Raw genomic sequence first — 21,128 nt, forward strand, 5'->3', positions numbered from 1 at the left:
CCACACGCCATAAAACAATCAAAATTTTGCTGGGTGCCAGCATGTTGGAATCCCCGGCAATGAACAGGCAGATACACTAGCACGCCACGCCTCTATGTCCACATCATACCAACCACGCTTCTCAATATCCCAGCCACGGATTATTACCCACACTTTAAGACCTTCTTGTATAATCGATGGCAATCTTTTTGGTCAAGCCTCCGCACTAATAAATTACATTCTGTAAAACTATCAATCTCCTCCTGGTCAGCTCCATTTCATCGGAACAGACGTTGGGAGACTGCTCTCGCCCGCTTACGCATTGGCCACACCCGTCTAACACACTCCTATCTGATGTCCAAAATCTGATCCACCCTTATGTTCCTTATGTAATGTTCCCCTTTCAATCCCACACATCCTATTATCGTGCCCACGTTTTGAAACAACCCGTACCTCTGCTTTCCCCCATCTATCCTCCCTTCACCGACCTCCCAACCTATCAGACATCCTTTCAGAATCCCACACTTTCTGCTTCAACAACCTATTCTCTTTCCTCAAACTTATACATATCCTACATCTAATCTAACTCCTTACCACACCCGACCCTAACCCTTTCACTCACCAATTCCTTTGCCCAGCTTAGACAACCAATCACTAACTCAACCACCCTTCCCAAACATTAACTATAGTGCTACATGACCTTAGATGTCTAGCACATTTCTCTTGCTTTTAACCATTAACCATATATATATATATATATATATATATATATATATATATATATATATATTTATATATATATATATATATATATATTTTATATTATATATAATATATATATATATATATATATATATATATATATATATATATATATATATATATATATATATATATATATTATATATATATATATATAATGTATATATATATATATATATATATATATATATATATAATATATATATATATATATATATATATATATATATAATATATATATATATAATATATATATATCATATATATATATATATATATATATATATATATATATATAATGTATATATCTATTGTATATATATAATGTATCTTCTTTTAACGGTAGGTTCATGTGTGAGCCGCCGTGGTCACAGCATGATACTTAATTGTAGTTTTCATGTTGAGATGCTCTTGGAGTGAGTACATGGTAGGGTCCCCAGTTCCTTTCCACGGAGAGTGCCGGTGTTACCTTTTTAGGTAATCATTCTCTCTATTTTATCCGGGCTTGGGACCAGCACTGACTTGGGCTGGCTTGCCCACCCAGTGGCTAGGTAGGCAATCAAGGTGAAGTTCCTTGCCCAAGGGAACAACGCGCCGGCCGGTGACTCGAACCCTCGAACTCAGATTGCCGTCGCGACAGTGTTGAGTCCGATGCTCTAACCACTCGGCCACCGTGGTCTATATATATATATATATATATATATATATATATATATATATATATATATATATATATATATATATATATATATATATATATATATATATATATATATATATATATATATATATATATATATATATATATATATATAATGTATGTATGTATGTGAGTAGAACAACGAAGGGAAGAACAAGAAAACACACGAAAATGCCGAAGGCCTTTTTGCATTTACTGTTTCATCAGGGCATATATATATATATATATATATATATATATATATATATATATATATATATATATATATATATATATATATATATATATATATGTATATTATGCCCTGATGAAGCAGTAAATGCGAAAAGGCCTTCGGCATATTAGTGTGTTTTCTTGCACTTCCCGTCGTTGTCCTACTAGCAATCTGTTCGACATGGATTACACACACACACACACACACACACACACACACACACACAAACACACACCCCACACACACACACACACACACACACACACACACACACACACACACACACAATATATATATATATATATATATATATATATATATATATATATATATATATATAATCAATGGTAGTCCATTGTTGTGTAAGTCAAAAATGAATGGGGAGGTGGCTGTGCAGTCCATGGAAACTGTCAAGGGCCTGAGGTCATTGTGTAGATCTTTCTTCCCTCATGGGAATTTGGGGCTAGTTCTTTGAAGCAAGACTCATAAACACCATGGGCAGGGTGTGCTAGAGCTCTCCATCCAGGTCTTTCACTAGCATGACCCTCCAGGAGCATTGGTTTGATGCCAGCATGTTTAAGGTGGGCCTTCATACAGTCTTTATATCTTTACTTTGGTCTGCCTTGACTCTTGCTGCCCTCAGACATAGCCCGTTAGAGGAGTTGTTTGGGCACCCGGGAAGCATCCATACGTATAACATGTCCTAACAATCTTAATTGTGCCTTGAGTATCATTGCTTCAACACTGGTTGACTGAGCTCTCTACAAGACCGATTCACAGAACTCAACAACCTGACGGACCCGGTTGCTCAGTGGAAGATCTTCAAACGCGTAACACTTGAAGCAGCTCAAGAGTCCATTGGCGTACGCCCGAGGGCAAGGCAGAATTCCATCTCCCTGGAGACATAGAAGCCACTAAAGTGTGTCGCATGGCTTGGCTGAATGGTAATCAAGTCTTGCGTCGCTCCATGGTGCATAGGGCTCGGACACTGCTGAGAAGGGACAAGGAACAGTTCATCAGGAATCTTGCTGAGGAGGTTGAAGGCCAATTCTTGGTAAATGACCTTTGCCCTGCCTACCAAGCCCTGAGAAAGCTGAACTCTAAGCCCTCCTCACAGGTGACTGCACTCCGATCAGCGGATAGACAGATCATCTCAGATCATGTTGGGGTTCGTGAACGTTGGGCTGAGTATTTTGAGCAGTTGTACCAGGTAGACCTCCAACAGTTAGCTTGGATGCAAACGATGTCACAGTGCCTGTGCCGGACCCACCCATCAGCAAGGAACCTCCTACCCTAACAGAGGTTAGGCTGGCGATTTCCAAGCTGAAGAATGGGAAAGCTGCAGGCATATGTGATATTCCTGCTGAACTGCTAAAGGCTGGGGGTGAACCTATGGCTCAGTGCCTGCATACAGTCCTGACTGCCATCTGCCAGTTTGGTACCATTCCCCCTGACCTGCTGGTCATCCCTCTCTGGAAGGGGAAAGGGGATCGTTGGGATTGTAGCAACTACCGTGGCATTACACTGCTCATCATACCAGACAATGTTCTAGCCCACATTCTTCTGAAATGGATCCGCAACCACCTACTGAGGCCTCAGAGACTAGCGCAGTCTGGATTTACTCCTGGCATGTCCACCGAGTCTGAGTCTGAAGATGACTTCATGGGTGTTGAATTTAGTGTAAAAAGCAGGGTCTTCAAGAAGTGCAGTGTCCCATAGACTCAATACCTAATGTGACCCCCTTCCAATCACCACTTAACTACCAGCATCAGTTTCCTGTGTGTCAATGGCTCCCACAGGGACAGCCAGTACCGCCAAATCACCAGTGACAACAGCAGCAGGAAATCCACACAGGTCGGACTCCTTTCTTAACAGGTGTGGGTGGGAGGATGAACACATCCAGCCTGTCAGAGTTTGTTGCCAGCTGGTCATCTGTCACATCGCAGCTTGGTACCCCTGGCGAAACCAGCTCCAGTACCTTGCCATCAGTGCCTGCTGATACCTTGAGTCTGGCGTCATCTCCTCACCATGAATTAGACACTGATGATACCTAGAGGCACTCATAATTGAGCGAAAGTTGTGTACTCCATATTCTTGAAGTAGTTATCTCTTATTTTATTTTGTATTTTTTGATCAAATAAGTATGATACATACTCTCTGGTTTTGTTCACTGAGCCTTGAATGTGGTAATTGGTCCAGTAATCCCTAGTTTGTAATGTTCATCTGCAAACCTTTCAAACATTTAACTGAACTTGACTCTATTAACTCTAAGAATTAGTCAATATTGTACTGTATAATCTAACTTTAATATGATTCTGGGTGATTAAATGTAACATTTAACTGCTACATGGGAATTACTTTAACATTTGGTATAGATAAATTGTACAAAGGGTAAACAAAGCATGCCAGGTAAAATACAATAATTTTATTCAAAATCACAAAAAATATAATTAAAGTACTTTTTTCAGAGAAACGTGAATTCAAATGCAAAAATGGTAAAGATATGAAACAGTACATAAGTACACAGTAGTCCATTTCCCTGTAGTAACACATTTCTAATACTTAGTATGGCCTCATTTATTTATATTGACTTCAGAAAGCCTCTTCTGCATTTAATAAATCAAAAATGCGATGTTTGTACTTGGTTTGGTCAGGTGCGCCAACCCGGGCGGTCTTAACAATGCAAATCAGCATGCACCAAACATCACCGACATCAGACCTGACAACATTCACACGAATATATGCCGCGACCTCAGGTTCAAGATCATAGCGCCAGGCTATGATCGGGTAAAGTGTCGGCTTCTCATCCGAAGGGTCGGCGGTTCGCGCCCTTAAGTTGCATTTGTCGCCTCGAGCTTACTGCTGTGGCTGGATACCACGGCGAGTAAGGACTAAGCTCAGTCGAGTTAACACCAGCAGAAACATGTTAGCGAGTCAGCATTAGTCGACACAGGCCGGGCGAGGCTCAGCTTTGTATATCGGACTTAACCTAATGTTCCTAATCATCACTTGGACTAAAGCTTCAGCTTCAGCAGGACCTACTTCTCTGCTCGTATCTGGGCTGTACTCCGTTCTGCAATAAAAACAAAACTACTGTTTTTCTGTTACCTCAATACTTTATGAATCAATGGTAGTTAATAATAACAATATTTATGGTAACAAAACATTTCATAAAGGTGCAGTTGTCATAGTTTAAGCAATATTTGTAGAAGCTCCACTTGTGGCAGCATGAATGGCTATCAAGATAATGGAGAAGCCCTTGTAATTGTGATACACTGACCTAGACTCGAAGTTACACTTGATATCGACATGCTTCTTTTCAATGTCACCTAGGCACTGAGGCAACTGCCACCTGCTGTAGAAGCAATTGGCTACTTCCACTCAGCTGCATTGGTGGGAATGAAGGTAACTTCAGCCTGAAGTATTTCTTTGATACTCCAGCACACTTCTTATTCCAGAAGTAAATGGTGTGGGGCAAGTGGAATTGGAACGTAAGGCTGCAATAGCTCTCCTCCATGGCAAGGTGTCATAAAGTGATTGCCAACTTTAGCCTAGGTTCTAAAGATGCCAGGAAACTTTTCTTATGGATCATCTCATACAGTCAAATGACCTCCCTGAACATGGATGGCTCTATTCTCATGGAGTTGACCATATCTTCAGGATACTGTGCCTCAAGTTCCCTCATGAATAAGTGCCACTGCCTTTCAATCCATGGTGACACTCAGGTCCGTCTACTTTGTCTCTTGCATCCGTAATGCCAGCGAGCAAGCATGCAGCCGTATTTGAATGCAAAACCAAAGCAGTTGATGTCTCGGAATGAATGCAGCCATCCTGAGAACGGCCAGGTAGCAAGTGGTGGTAGGGGACTGAGTACACAATTATGAGCAGTCTCCAATGAGTCATGAAGTAGTCTGTTGAGTCAGCAGCGGTCCGCGAACAGCCGCCGACCTGTTGTCCAATCCATACCATCAGATAATCTTGATCTAGGCATCTGAGTATTTTTTTTTTGTCTCGTGCTTATGTTTCTGGGTTCTTGGATAACCTTTGAATGGAACTGAGCTACCATTAGATCAATTTGTGAGTCCAGGGGGAGAAGGTTTTCCTTCGTGAGGAGGTTGAGGACCTTCATCCACCTTGGGGCACCCAGATGATTCTGGCAGCTTCATTTTGTACTGTCTCCAATTTTTATCTTAATCTTGACTTTTTGGCAATCAGGGAGACAAGCATGGTCCACAATGGGACGTACGGCATGTACATAGTATGATCTTCGTACTTTATGTCTAGCTCCTATGTATCTCCCAGTCATTGTTCTCATGACAGACATTCTTGCTTTGGTTTGGTCAACCAGGTATTGGACCTCCTTTTGAAAGGAGAGGGTCTGGTCAATCCTTATCCCAAGGTATTAGAAGACCTGGACCCACTCTGAGTCACTCTTCTTAGGCTGTGTGGTCCAGTGGAGATGACTGCAAGATTGTCTGCATAAGAGATGATCTTGCACCCCATTGGGAGGTGTATGTTGAGGATACAGGATATTAGGGTGTTAAAAAGGTCTGGACTGAGGACCCCACTTTGTAGCATTGCATTTTCTAGTGGCAAGTGCTATGATAGGTGACCTTGGAATCTGACTTTGGCTGTTCTGTTCCTGAAATAGGCACCTATCCAAGCCTAGAGGTTTCCTCTGATTCCCTTCTGGATCAAGGTCTCGTGAATAGCAAGAGGACTTGCTAATTCAAAAGCCTTCTCCAGGTCTAGGATGTGACATTGCTAATTTTGCTTAAGAACGTGGCTATGCTGTGTGCGGTGTTCGTGCCCCGTGTGAACCCATGGAGGTGTTCGTACGGGGGTCACAATTTCCATTAGAATCGGTTTAGTACCATCTTCTTGGCCGTTTAGCCCAGACAACTGAGGAGAGAGATGGGGCAGTACTTGCCTGGCTCCTTTGGTTTTGGGATGGGAACTATGGTAGCCCTCTTCCAGCTCTGGGGTAGAGTGGAGTTTCCCAGGGCTTGTTAATGAGTTGCAGAAATGCAAGCTCACCTGCCAGTCCTAGGTGGGAAATGATGGGCTACAAGATTCCATCAGAACCCGAGGCTGGGTGAGAACTGTTTTTATAGATTTTTTTTTAGTTCCCTCAGAGAAAAGATAACATCTGTGTTATCAGGTTTGGCCGCCCTTTCTGTGATATGAGCAAGTCTGTCTGGTTGTAGGCATTCTTGGTTTGCCCTCAGTTCAGCTGGCAGACTTGTTGCTTGTTCTCGCAGAGAACCTTGCACCAGCCTGTTTGCTCTGATTGAGGGTCGTGGTGTGTGCACCTTGGGGCTGAGCGGCTAGTAGCTCGCCTGACCCATTGTCACAGGTCTGTAGGGGTGGTTTGGATCAAAGGACTCGCACCATTCCAGCCACTTTACCTGCCTGACTCTTTTGGCGGTTTCTATGGCATCCCTGACAACTTTGTCATTGAAGTACTAGGCATCTTTGTAACTCCTGGACCAAGGTCGAGTTTTAGGTATGGTATGTGAGGCTGCTTGATTTATGGCATTGATAAGGCTGGCTTCAAGCACTTCCACGTTTTCACTCTGTGGGGGTTCATTGTATCTAAGACAGTGGGCTAAGGCATTCTGAAAAGCTAGCCAGTTGGCATTGTCTGGTTTCCATCTTGGATTTTTGGTTGTGGCATTTGGGCGGGGCCAACATCCATGACGGTAGTAACAGTGCCATAATGGTCAATATTAACAGTCTCATCGACACACCATCTGATTCTCTCCACCAGAGCCGCAGTGGCCAAGGTGACATGCGTTGGCTGTTAGCTGCTGAGAAGAGCGATCTCGGGAACTGCACATATCAATCAGCGACTGCTCTTATACTAACGGTGCGGGACCAGACTGCTCGTCGAGTTGTCGATAGTTATCGCCAAGCAGTCTGCAAAAAAATCGGCTACATGCCAAAATTTGCCGATCAATTCACGATTACAATTTTTCTCTGGGAATGGTTTTCATTCACTATAGATGTGACGGCAACATTTCTAGACGCCGACCGCTCGGGAACATGAATTATACTGGAAAGAAAAGTTATGAAGTGAGAGGGGGAGACAGCGGGAAAGGAAATGGGAGAGAAGAGGCGAGAGGCAGAAGAGGAAGGTGAAAGAGGGAGAGAGTAGAGAAGAAAGGAATGAAGATGGAAAGAGGGAAGCGCAAGTTGAATGAAGGGGGGAAGGAGAGAGAAGTGAATCCCCTGTGATCCCAATATCTACCTTATACTTTGAAAATAACTTCTAGTAAGATTATAGTAAGACTGTCAATCAACACGAGTCAGGGTCAGATATTTCATAAATTGGGGTCTCTTTTTAACCAGTATTCATGTGCAAATGTTTTTGCTTCCAAAGTCGTAAAAAAGAAGTTTGTGGGGACACTGATAAGTAAGGGATTTAATGAAACTGACAGAGAGCATGGTCTATAGCTTGTTATTGAATATATATGTGTGTGTGTGTGTGTGTGTTATATATGTTAATGCTGTATGTTTAATAGTTAATATATATATTATATTTTAATAATATTAATATATATATATATATATATATATTTGTGGGTGTGTTGTGTGGTATTATATATATATTTTTTTTATAAAATAAAATTTTTTTTTTTTGATAAATTATAAAAAAATTAATATAATATATAAATTATATAATAAATATATATATAATATATAAATATAATGACAAAAGAAATACATTATATAAATATATATAATGTACAAAATGTACAACAATAATATAATATATAAAATATAATATAAAAATTATAATATAATATTATATAATATAATATAATATATATATAATAATACATACATAAAATTATATAAAATAAAAAAATAAAACATAAAGACACTATATATATATATATATATATTTTTTAATATATATAATATATATATGTGTGTTGGTGTTTGTGGTGTGGTGTGGGGTGTGTGTGGTGGTGTGGTGTGGTGTGTGTGGTGGGTGTGTTTTTATAATATAAATTATAAATAAAATATATAAAAAATATATTAATTTGTAATATATAATTTAAATATATAATATATATAAAATTTAACATTATAATAAAATTATATTTTATAATATAAATATAAAATATAATAGGGGTTTAAAAATATTTTTTTATATAATATATAAATATACAACTAAAAAAATAAAATATATATATAGATATAAATAATAAAATTAATAATAATATATATATATAAATTGAATAATTAAACAATATATAATATATATATTTTATATATATATAAAAAAATTATATATATTATAAATTAATATAATATAATAAAATATTTGGTTAGTATGTAAATTATAAAAAATAATAAAAATTTAAAAATTAATACAATATTATATATATATATTATATATATAATATATATATTTTATTATATTATATAATTACATATAATGTATATTAATATATATATAAAAATTATATATATATATAATTATATAAATATATATAAAATGAAATTTTAATATATGTATAAATATAATATATATAAAAATTATTTTATATTTATTAATATATATATAAATGATGTATAAAATTAATAGTATGGTGTGTCTGTGTCTGTGTAAATATGTACCTATATGTATATGTGTGTGCACCTAACCCTCTGTAGCCCCGCCTACCTGGTTGTATACCTACAAGACATTCAAAAGAGTATGACTGATGTTTACATATAGTGTTGAGGGAATGTTGAAGATATGAATAGATAGATCATCCGCCTCTAGAGACAAAGTATGTCAGTGTGTTTCAAATAGTAAAGTTTCAATTGACTGATTTTGCCAAAAGCCTGTTTAAGGTAATAAAAGAAAAATCTTTTTGGGGTTGGACTGACATTGTTGAAATCAAACATTTCAGAGTTATTATTTTGTGGAACTTCATGTATAGAACTTTGTACTTGAAACATGTATGGCTTCTTTTCAAAAAGACCCCACCTTATTTCTACAGGGGTTCGCAACTAGAGAACTTCCAGCCGTTAGGGGCCCCAACAGAGGAAGTAAAAGGGCCCAGGGAGTTTTGGATACCTGAGATATGCAGCTCCACAGTATCTTTGCCCGGGAATTTGACAGTGACAGTGACAGTAACAGAACAGGACATGAAATCTGATAGAAGACATGATGTAAGTATTACACCAGTATCTTCATGTGTGACTGAAGGTTCAGCACATAACACCAGAGGCAGAAATCGAAGATTTTTTAGGGCAGACACATTTCGAACAGAGTTTCAGTCCTAAAGAGACGCCTCTTCCACGGACAGTTGTACTTACTCCCTCTGAGTATATTCAAGCCTATATTTCAGATGACTTGATACAGAAACTCTCCATTGAAACCCAGAAGAATAGTTAGGTATTGCATTCCACAGAAACGTTTTTGGAAATTTATGGGTAGAGTTCATCATGGCGATTTTAAAATTGCCAAGGATTAATATGTACTGGAGTGAAAGTACAAGAATCCCAATGATTGCTAATTTTCAGTACCGCGGGATAATTTCATAAACATAAGGAAATGACTTAAACCACAAGATAACATGGCTCCATCAGCATTGAAGAAACAAGACAGGTTTTGGCAAATCAGACCTTTTTTTAAATTTCAATTAAAAATCCTTTTTTTGATGTTCTTCCCCCAGCTCAGTGCCCGTATTGAATGATATTCCCTTCAAAGGTCGCAAAAGTTTAAAGATGATGTTCCAAAAAGCAAAAGAACGGGGAAATAAAATGTTTGTAGGGCCCCCAGTGCTAGGAAAATTTTTGGTTTTCGAGTTTTATCAGGGCAGAGACAAAACGTTTCATCAGTTGGAAGACGGGCCCTCGAATATAAAGATACAAAAAAATCAATGGAAAAGCTGCAAACTGCTTGTGAAGTCTGTTGGGTTGGCAACAAGTTTTCTACTTTAGCAGTTTCACTACCATCGATTTTTGGAAATCTTGCTGAGAAGGAAGGGAGCAATGGTAAAATAAAGGGGAAAAAAACATCCCCAATGAATGTAGCTAGAACCGACAGAACCATAAAAAAGCTCCCTCGGGGAAAAACTGAAAAAATTCAAAGTGCGTTATGAGGAGCCTAGCCTTTGTTGTGGGGGAAAGAAAAAACCCTGTCCTTTGTTTCTAATCAGCATGGGATTGAGCCAACTGACCCCCCCAATCCCTTGCCCGTTGTTGTCGTGGGGGGGCCTTTGGAGGCGGAGACTGGGACCCCAAAGATGGGGAATCCCCAAAAACCCTTGGGACCAGCCCTCGACTCAACTAATTTTGCATGGCCTTTTTTTTTTTTTTCCCCTTCCATTTTGTTTCTGTCCCTTCACCCAAACCCCTTTTGCTATCCCCCCCAAGGTGGAGAGCCGTCAAAAGGGTGAAAGGCGATTTGTTCCAGTCCAAACGGCCCCGAGGGAGCCATGGGGACGGGATTCCCCCGATTGTTACCTAGCCCCACCCCCAAGGGGACCCCCGAGGGGTGGACTGTTTTTATCCCCAACATAACCAGGCTTACCATGGGCCAGTAATGAAAAATTAACCCACTATTAGGGCAATGAGGTTCCTTTTTAAATAGCCCCCAAGAGTTAAACCCACCCCATTCCCGGGCCCCCCGGCTTCTTGACCCCCGGGTCCCAAAAAACCCGCAATAATACCCCTCATCAAGCCTATAGTAAGAGCCAAAAAACAACCCCTAAGAAACATTCCACTCTTCCAGGGGATGCTCAATTTAACACCCATCCCCCCAAAACCCCCAAAAATCAACCACCCATCCTCCCTATTAAAACCTTACAGCCTTATGCCCACCTCCCATAACCCTACCCCCCTAACATATCCATCTTTTAGCCCCCCCCCCTTTAACTACCCCTATTCAAACAATTGAATACTTCTTTAGGTAGCAAATGGGGCCCATTTTTTTGTGATCCCCCCACAGCCCCACTTGAAACACCCCTTTTCTTCCCAAAATGTCTCAAAAAAAAATAGGTAAAGTTCTTTGTACCGACCCGACCGCCCCGTTTGTCACAGTAAAATCCGAAAACCCAAATATAGCATCCCCCAAAAAGAAGACCTATATGGTAACCCATCCTTGCAGAAACCCCCTCCAACCCAATACTTGCCCGGAACAGTTTCAATTCCCCAGCAAATTGCCCCCGTCAGACAAAAATTTGGTCGGGTTGGAGAAGACTATTTCCTGTCTCAAGACTAGATGCAAAAATCAGACAATGTATCCATTCCCCAGAGGTCTCAAAAAAACCAAATAACATAGCCAAAAATACCTTCGTAGACATGACCCTTCCTTTAAGTCTACATAGGAGGAGAATCCCTCCCGTTCGTCCATACAACCCCCCTCACGTCCGTGCCAAAATTTTGCGTCTGGACATCCAGCCAAAAAAATTTTCCGTTTTCCCGCCAGATGCCCCCTAGTGCCCAAACCCGGCCATACCGATTAACTTTTGCACAACACGCACATGTGCCAAAAGTGGGGCCCCCATAATGTATTTTTTAGGGGCTGTCCCCCTACAAATTTGAGCTGAGTAGCAACTCTCAGATCAAACTTGGGCTCACACTCGTAAGCCGACAAGAAGCACGTCGACGTGTTTTTCTCTTACTCTTACCCAGTAATATGCTCATTTACCAATTCTCCCAAAAACCCCCCCCCCTACATCTAATCCCCCTTCTATCCTACCTTCCCCGTCAAACTTTTTGCCACCAAACCCGACACTCCAATCTCAATACAGATACCCAATCACCTAAACCCCAAACACCTTTTCCCCTCTCCCCCCTCCCCTACTGACAGGGGCAGAACAAAGTTTCCCCCCCCTCCCCTACCAACAAAACCCCACTTTCCTTTTTCCCTACGCTTTAGAACCAATTCTTCTTCCCCCCCCCACAAAAAATCCTTTATCCCCCCCAAAAATCCCCAACCCAAATCCTCAGAAGAAACTATTTTAAAAATTCAAAATTTCTTAAGAAAAGACAAACTCCAAATCTTCAAATCCGCTCCTTCACACTGCAAGTAATGTGATATCCATCTCTCCTAAAAGATATCCCCCCTCCCCATCCCCCTAACCCTCCCAACAAGCCCCCCCACCCGACCCCAACCCCCCCCACTTTAAACCCCCCACCATCCCTCTACCCTTCCATTCCCCCTTGTACACACGTGAATCCTTTTGAACCCCCCCACCCCCCCCCTTTTTCCCCTTTCACACGTGAATCCCTTTTTTCACAAACCCCCCTACACCCTATCCTCCTACCCCCCCCGACAAACCCATCCCCCCCCACCCCCAACCGCCAATTAAACCCCCCACCATCCCCCCATCCTTCCACTCCCTCCTTACACACTGAAAACCCTTAGTAAACCCTTAAAATCTCATAAAGTCAAACAACACCAGACACTCCAATCCCCCCATCCCACTGACAGCCCACGTTTAAACAATCGACCTCGCTTTCCCCCCCTATCCCCCCTCACCCACCCCCCAAAATCAGACATCCTTACAGAATCCCAAAACTTTTTTCTTAAAAACTTTTTTTTTTTTTCCCAAACGTACATTCTTCATCTAATAAACTCCTTACCATACCCCACCCTAACCCCTTTTATCACCAATTCCTTTCCCCGCTAGACAATAAACACTAATAACCCCCCCTTCCCCAAAATTTAAATATAGTGCTACATGACCTTTGATGTCTAGACATTTATCTAGCTTTTTTAAACCCAAAACCCTAACCATTAAAAAATTGAGCCAAAAAGTATATGCCCGAGATGGTCAAAGAAGAGCAAAGATACCCAAGGTGTCTCCCAACATTATAAACAATACAGAGCCATTGAAGGGGGTTTATTTTTTAGATACTATGAGATTATAAAAGTGGTTCTGGTTCATAGTTTGGCTGGGTTTTTAAAGTTTCCAAAACCCATCTGTTGTAGAAGGCCCGGGGAAAGAATATAGACAAGATTGTCGCCAGAGTAGTCAGAAACCAATGGACAGCATGAATTTTAAATTTAAAAATTTGGGGAGTCTTTGATTTAAAAGGGGGTGATACACAGACCAGAGAAGTCACCCAAATGCTCAAATAAGTGAAGTTGAAGAGAGACCACAAGAAACAACGGGGAAAACCCCAATACCCGACCCGATGATGAGGGAGTGTCATCTGCATTTTTTCCCCGCAATTTGTCGCGGCAGTGCCGAAGATGCAGAACTAGAACTCGTTTCTCATGTACAGCTTGTAATGAGTTCTTGTGTATTAATCCATCAAGAAACTGTTTTGCATTGTTCCACATCTCACAATATTAAGTATGTAGTTGACAAATCATACATATTAATAACACTGAAAACTACAATTAAGTATTAGGCATATATTCTAAGATTTCAATTCATGAGGATAGAATTAAACTTATGTTTCAAGAGGCAGTCAGTTCGTTTACACATCCTTACGTGATTAATGTCTTTCGTTTTGCTATAATTTACCATATTTAGTATTCTTATAATTCAGTTAGTATATGATTTAACTGTTGGAATGGTAAAAGAATAAAGAAAATTGTGTTTCACGAATTAGTTTGCATATTTTCATGTGGTTTGCATCTTTTGTTTTTGTGCATTTTCACCATATTTGGCATTCATATAGTTTAGTTGGTATATGGATTAACTGTTTAGATGTAAAGAAACGGAATAAACGAAACGTACAGTAATGTCTTTTGATGCGATGTAAGCAGGAAGGCTAAACAGGCAATAAATAAGATTAAGGGGCCCTTATTTCTTTTTTTTTTTTACACAAGGTGTACCATGAGCATATCTTATAGTTTAAATGAAGTCAGAAAAAATTTCGGGAATGAAACATTCTTTTTACTGTAATGCTTATACATGATTACAAAGAAAAAAAAACTACAGTTATATTTGTTTACCAGTCATGAAATTACAAAGTATACCCAAAGTGCATTGGCCTTTACCAGGCATGGAAGCTCCATTTGTATTTGAATTGTATTAGATTTATTTTACCATGTGTGTATCACTAAAGATTCACAAACACGCGTTTAGCTTTCATCCATAATAACATTTTTTGTTTTGAATCCACTGAACCCCAAGCCGCCGGGGTGGTATGTACATACATGAGTTAATGAGTTTAATTTATTGTTTTTAGACACATGGCTCCTCAAGTACAAAGTCACCAGTGAGCCAATTACGAGTATTACCTGTCTCACCTGTTTACCCTTTTCCTTGATTTTCGAAAATATTTCCTGGTGTCTAATATTGTTGTTAGTAATCTCAATAACATTATCATTATAAATTTATAATAAAAACAACAGCATCGATATTGATAGCTGTAGGGAAAAAACGTTTTTCCCACAAACTCAGGGAAAGGTGAAATCAGGTGTGGCTAAGCACCTAGAGATATTTCACAAAATACTGCAGTGAATGCAACTTGTTCACGAAAAAAAACTTAAATCGGAACTGTATCCATTTTCTGCAATCTAGAATGTTAGCATGAGCCGTCATTTCCGCCGACAAGGACTATAGTATGACATTTTACTATGACTCTGCCCCTATTTATGGGGAGGGGAGAGTCGTATATAAATAGCACCATACTGATGATAGTGCGGAGCGACTCTGCTTGTCTGAAAATTGAATAAAACGAAAAGTTTAAATTTGATGCTGTACTGCATAGTGCATTAGTGTGGCAGTGATGTTGATGAGGATATTTTTGTACTATGCGCTAGACTATATGTGTGTGCGTGCGTGTGTGTGTGTGTGTGTGTGTGTGTGTGTGTCTGTGTGTGTGTGATATGTGCTAGCAACAAAATATTTAGATTGAAAACCTACACTGGTATAATATATAAGAGTAGAGCAGAGATGTCAGACTCATGACGGGCCATTTGTGACCATCCCGAAAGCCAACCAAGTCTCATTTAAAATGTCACAAACGAAAAAAAATGTATAAGTACTGCAAATTCAAGATGGTAGCTGAAAGGAAAAGTGGTCCGTAAGGGGTTTTCAGCTTTACACCCCTGGTGTAGAGTACAGTATAAGTTTTAATATTAATGTATGTATGGTCAAGAGAATATTACAATACTTCATATTCAGTTCTACATAATCATTTTACTTACCATGTACGCAATGTTGAAAATGAAATTGTAAACTCATATCATTCTAATGGTAGTTAGTATCGGTAAATAAAAAGTGGTATTTTAGGACAAAGTAGCATGACGTTCGAATCCGGTGTCGATAGACGAAGGACAAACCATGATGGGAGGCACTTAATGCCCCTGCATTTTCAGCCAATTTCAATTGTCTTCCGCTGTTTAATTTTGTAATTTTAATAGCTTGTCTTTATTGTTATTTTCCAATATAATATCAGTAAAATAATGATTAGTTATTTAGTACATTTCAAAAATAACTCGTCAACTCGAGGACGATTCCTTGGAATGGATGTGGAGTCAGACTTCTGGAAACAACGTAGTAACATTGGCAGGGTGGCTGTCGCGACATACCCGGGAATGTCGCAAGCGAAGATCAACGCTTTTCATTGTCGTGAGACAGCTTTTTGTCAGCGGAAATGAGTTATGAAATATTGGATTTATTTATATACAACATTTTCGTAAGTTCGTGAATTATAGGTCATATCTTTAAGAATCAGATTATATACGTCTATATAAGTTATGTGTATATCAGCATAAAGTTTAGTAGTGTAATGCACTACATCGTGCAAAATTGACTGCATGTATTTAATGCCAAGAAATAAAGGATTCATGATCAAATGGTAACGCACTAAGAGAACACAGGTTATTTTCTTCATGGTCTTTTCCTTATAGGTCAGCATGTTTGTAATATTCTTATTAATGCATGTTTATATAACCAAAGTACAATGTGTGTGCTTCATCGTGTGCAATGTATACATATGTAAACATATATTATAACACCGTATTTAATTTGAATTTACAGGTGGAGACAGGGGCGAAATCCGTTAAAATTAAGAAAAGAAATATATAATTCGATTTCCTAAACCACATTTCCACTTTACCATACTGAAATATAATGCGATGACAACAATGTAGTAGGTAATTCTACTTCCAATTTTCAATATTGGCTCATATATATGATTACACAATCGGTACAGTTCTATTCCTTATCAACGTTTGTGAAATGCACTCTTTCCTGTTTCCTCCAACTACTGTGGGGTGACCAATCAAACAGCCTGGCCACGCCCCAATCGCCACCACCTCTGATTTAATAATAAAAAAATAAATCAACCTCGAGTCACGCCCCAGTACAACTGGGTTCCATCGCGTCCTGGGATTCACGCTCCAGGCATCGGGCCTGCCACTCTCTGGGCGGACCGCTACCCATAGGCCCATCCGCGCGTCCGGACATCGTAAATTTCCGTCCCACGCTACCAACCACAACTTCATCAACCAGTAGTGGCTTTCCCTACACTACCAACGTCGGGGACTTATAATAATCAACAACAAACACCTCACACCTGTCCTCAACACCGCAGAATTAAGTCTGTTTCATCCTTGCGTAGCAGGGTATATGCAAAGTAGTGGATTAATACTATACAGTTTTATGATTCCGCTTTTAGGACAGACTGCTTCCTAATTCTGTTTCTAGCGAGCAAATGATCTTGTTACAGTGCTGAGTTCTCTGTCAGACAAGATAGACTCTAGAATAAAGATATATGGTTATGGTATATATATATTTTTTTTTTCTCTCTTTATTTTTTATTTATTTATTTATTTATTTTTTTTTTTTTTTTGGGGGGGGGGTTGGAGCACATACCCAGATGCCCACCCTATCGAACTTATGAGAGAAGAAGAGAATGAGAAGCATCAAAATATAGATAGAAAGCGAGACGAGATGAGAGGAGCAATGATAAGGGGAGAGAACGAGAAATAGTGCAATGGAGAAAAATGAATCGTTAGCAATAATGAGACTGACAAAAAAAAGACAGACAGACAGAGATCGAAAAATGGTCAGAAAAAAACAAAAGTCAAACAAAGAAAACGGGAGATACAAAAATTAAAAAGACAAAAGAATAGGCAAAACAGAATAAGCGGGGGGCGGAATACGAAAGATCAACATACAAATCAAAAGGAGACGAAAGAGAGAGAAACAGAAATCAGACAACGAGAGTGATAGCTGACAGAGGATCCGAGTGACAGACAAAGAGAACGAGAGGATGGCAGACAACTAATCAAAACGAACAGTGATAACAGAGAACAAGAGGTAGAAAGAATGTAAGGTCGTTTATTGTTATATGCACCCATCGCCCCACTGCATATCAGATTCAAGTGCATCCACTCAAAACATTGACGACACTGATAAAATACTGATGATAGAGAGGTACATTATTTGAAAGTTGTTAACCCAACCACCACAGATTTATGTTCTGTCCTCTATAGTTTCTTGTGAACTTTGTTACCATGTGCTCAGCCGGCAAGGAGTGTATCAGTAGGCCCTAGTGACCGATCCTGATTTCCCCATCCCTTGAATTGGCGGCAAAATGTATTTCCTTACTAATGCTATTGATTCTGTTATTATTGTTATTGATGTTATGATTATTTAATTGTTATTAAAATCTTGGTAACATTTAAGACAACGCAATAAAAAGAACCTTTCCAAAAGTCAAGGAAAAGGGTAAACATTACTCGGGTAGGTAGGACTAATAACTGCTTCCTTGGTGATTAAGCACTTGTAGAGCCATCTATGCGTAAATTTTAAATGGCAGTATTGTGTTCCCTGCTCGGATTCAACACGTATGATATTTGCTTTATAATTAAAAATCAAAATAAAACAACTAAATTACCTCAAATTTTATTTGTATATATGCATATATATATATATATATATATATATATATATATATATATATATATATATGTATGTGTGTGTGTGTGTGTGTGTGTGTGTGTGTGTGTGTGTGTGTGTGTGTGTGTGTGTGTGTATGTGTGTGTGTGTGTGTGTGTGTGTGTGTGTGTGTGTGTGTGTGTGTGTGTGTGAGTGCGTGTGTGTGTGTGTGTGTGTATGAGTTAAATTCCAAATTAAAGTCCAAACTCATTATTTTTACACATATTACCAGTGATATATGGTATAGGGGAGAGAAACTGAGATAACTACAAATAAAATATACATATTCGAGTAACAAACATTAATGAATAAAATATTTATAATCTATTAATTACTGTAATGAAGCCAATGATGAAATTAATACTATTTACCAGTCATTACTCCAAGTAATCATGCCATCATACCACAATCTATCGTATGTTTTAGAACACTGATAGAATGGGGAAGTTTTCAGAGCATTCACCTTTCTACGCAGTAAGCGACCTAAAGTAAAGGTTTACACATGACAAAATAAATTCTACACGACGCAAACAAAACTTGCCTTGGGAACATAAAACAAGTTAAATGGAGTTAATCATCAAAGTAACCAAATAATAGCATAACAAATAAATGTGGCAGGTCAACTTGTCTTAAATTAACGTTGTCAACAGGAGCGCCTGGCAGCATGATCCCGGCACCTGAAGTAGTTTCCAAAGTTGGGTAACACCAAGTCCACAGCCATGTCCGCGCTCATTGGACAGCGGGCTCCCCTCGTTCCCTGCGCCGCAGAATTCGGAACCGAGATCTGACAGCTCAGTTCCTTTCAAAGGTCATCCAGGCACCCAGGAACACAAACATAAGACAAAAAAAAAAATACTCAAACGCCTAGAACAAGACCACGAGCTGTTTGCAAACAACTCCTGGCTGATATGCTATCAGCTCAAAGTGCAACTACTTGCCAAGGACATGGACTCCCCCACCCCGACTTAATTGAAGCCCAGCTTGTCAAGGAGAAAGAATCAATACCCCATGCCTAGTCTAAAGGCAGAAGCCTAGAGGGTCATTGCAGCCATCATTCCTCCGTAGTAGAACCTACTTCACGAATGGATTTGTCGATCCCTTAAGCCACATTGCAGGCGCTGGCTTTGCAGCAAGGGATGCCACACAATCCATGAGGGTAGCAGACAACGCTTCTTCGCTACAGACAGAGGCAGTTGCGATCATGGGAGCCCTAGCCCACGTGTCCCTGAGGGACACATGGTCACACATACAGACTCAAGAGCAGCCACTGACTGTCTACAGCAAAGCTGTATCTCCTAACCACTGTGCTTACCATAGTGCAGAGGATTCTTGCTCAGGGTAGAATAATAATCATAAGCTGGGTCCCTAGGCACATAGGCATCAGAGGGAATGAGCTTGCTGACAGACTAGCTGACACTGGAAGAGGTATGACCCAAATCCCATGATCATGCAACCAAGCCGAAAAATCTTAAAGCAGAAGTGTAATGTCACAGCTCCTGCCTTCCTCCTGCAGCTCCACAGAGAGTAAAAGAGATCCTCCTTCTCGGCCAGATGGTACTCAGACGCCACAGGATATGAGCCACAGGTACCCTCTGAAGCAATCAGTAGAGGTGCCGAAGTCATTCTTCACAGAATCAGACTAGGTTGCCATTGGGCGGGATCATAGAGGCAATTGACTATGCAGACAGGTGTTGCATGCATTGTGGCGAGCCGAACGCCACGTTGGTACATTACTTAAAGAATTGTGAACACACAATTTCTGAGACAGGGACCGCCCACAACAGCTGTCGGGCTGGTAAAGAGATTATGCTGCATGCTTATATCATGGCGGCAGGAGTGCCTGATGGCAATCGCGCCACCACAGTAAGCATAGAGTGTCAGAGAATAAAAGGAAACAGCCCGTAAATAGCTGACATAGGCCGGGCCATATGTATGAAAGGCCTGGGCGAAGCTAAATCTTCGTACATCTCAAACTACAACAATGAACCGAGATCAGCAATCCCCGATCCTTCAATGGAGCAGCAACACAAGGATTGCCCAGTCCTCAGTCGACCGGGGAGCCAATCGGCTCCCCATATTGATCTCCACTTCACCTGCAGCACCCTGCCATACCTGTGGGCACTCACACCCACAACAATCACTCCATAAAGAGATATAGACCAGTCCAAATAGTAGATGCCAAATCATCTATACCTTCCAGTGCCTTCACCTGTTTCCCTCAAATCTTTTATGACCTTTTCTGGGTTCTACGGAATTCTGCAGTCTGTCTTACTTAGCTCGCCATGGAAGCTGGGTTAAGAGAGTTACTAAGATATTTCCAGTCATGAGATTTGTGTTGATTCCCTAAATAACCATGATATGGATGAGCACCAGCACCCCACCTGCTCGCCATGGAAGTGACTCAAGAGAGGGCGAAGGGCGAACGCTTGCCCTACCAGGCTCCTAGAATAATTTGAGTACGAAAATGTTCGTATTTTTCTTCCCCAACACGATAAAAGCTCTGTACTCTTTTTTTCTTATTTATAATATTATACAGTTTCATACTGCAATTAAATGAAGGCGGAAATTGGTTCTGAAAATAAATTATACCAATGCGGTTTACCCCTTGTATTTGTGT

The sequence above is a fragment of the Penaeus monodon genome, chromosome 5, assembly GCF_015228065.2.
Source record: "Penaeus monodon isolate SGIC_2016 chromosome 5, NSTDA_Pmon_1, whole genome shotgun sequence".
Lineage (NCBI taxonomy): Eukaryota > Metazoa > Arthropoda > Malacostraca > Decapoda > Penaeidae > Penaeus > Penaeus monodon.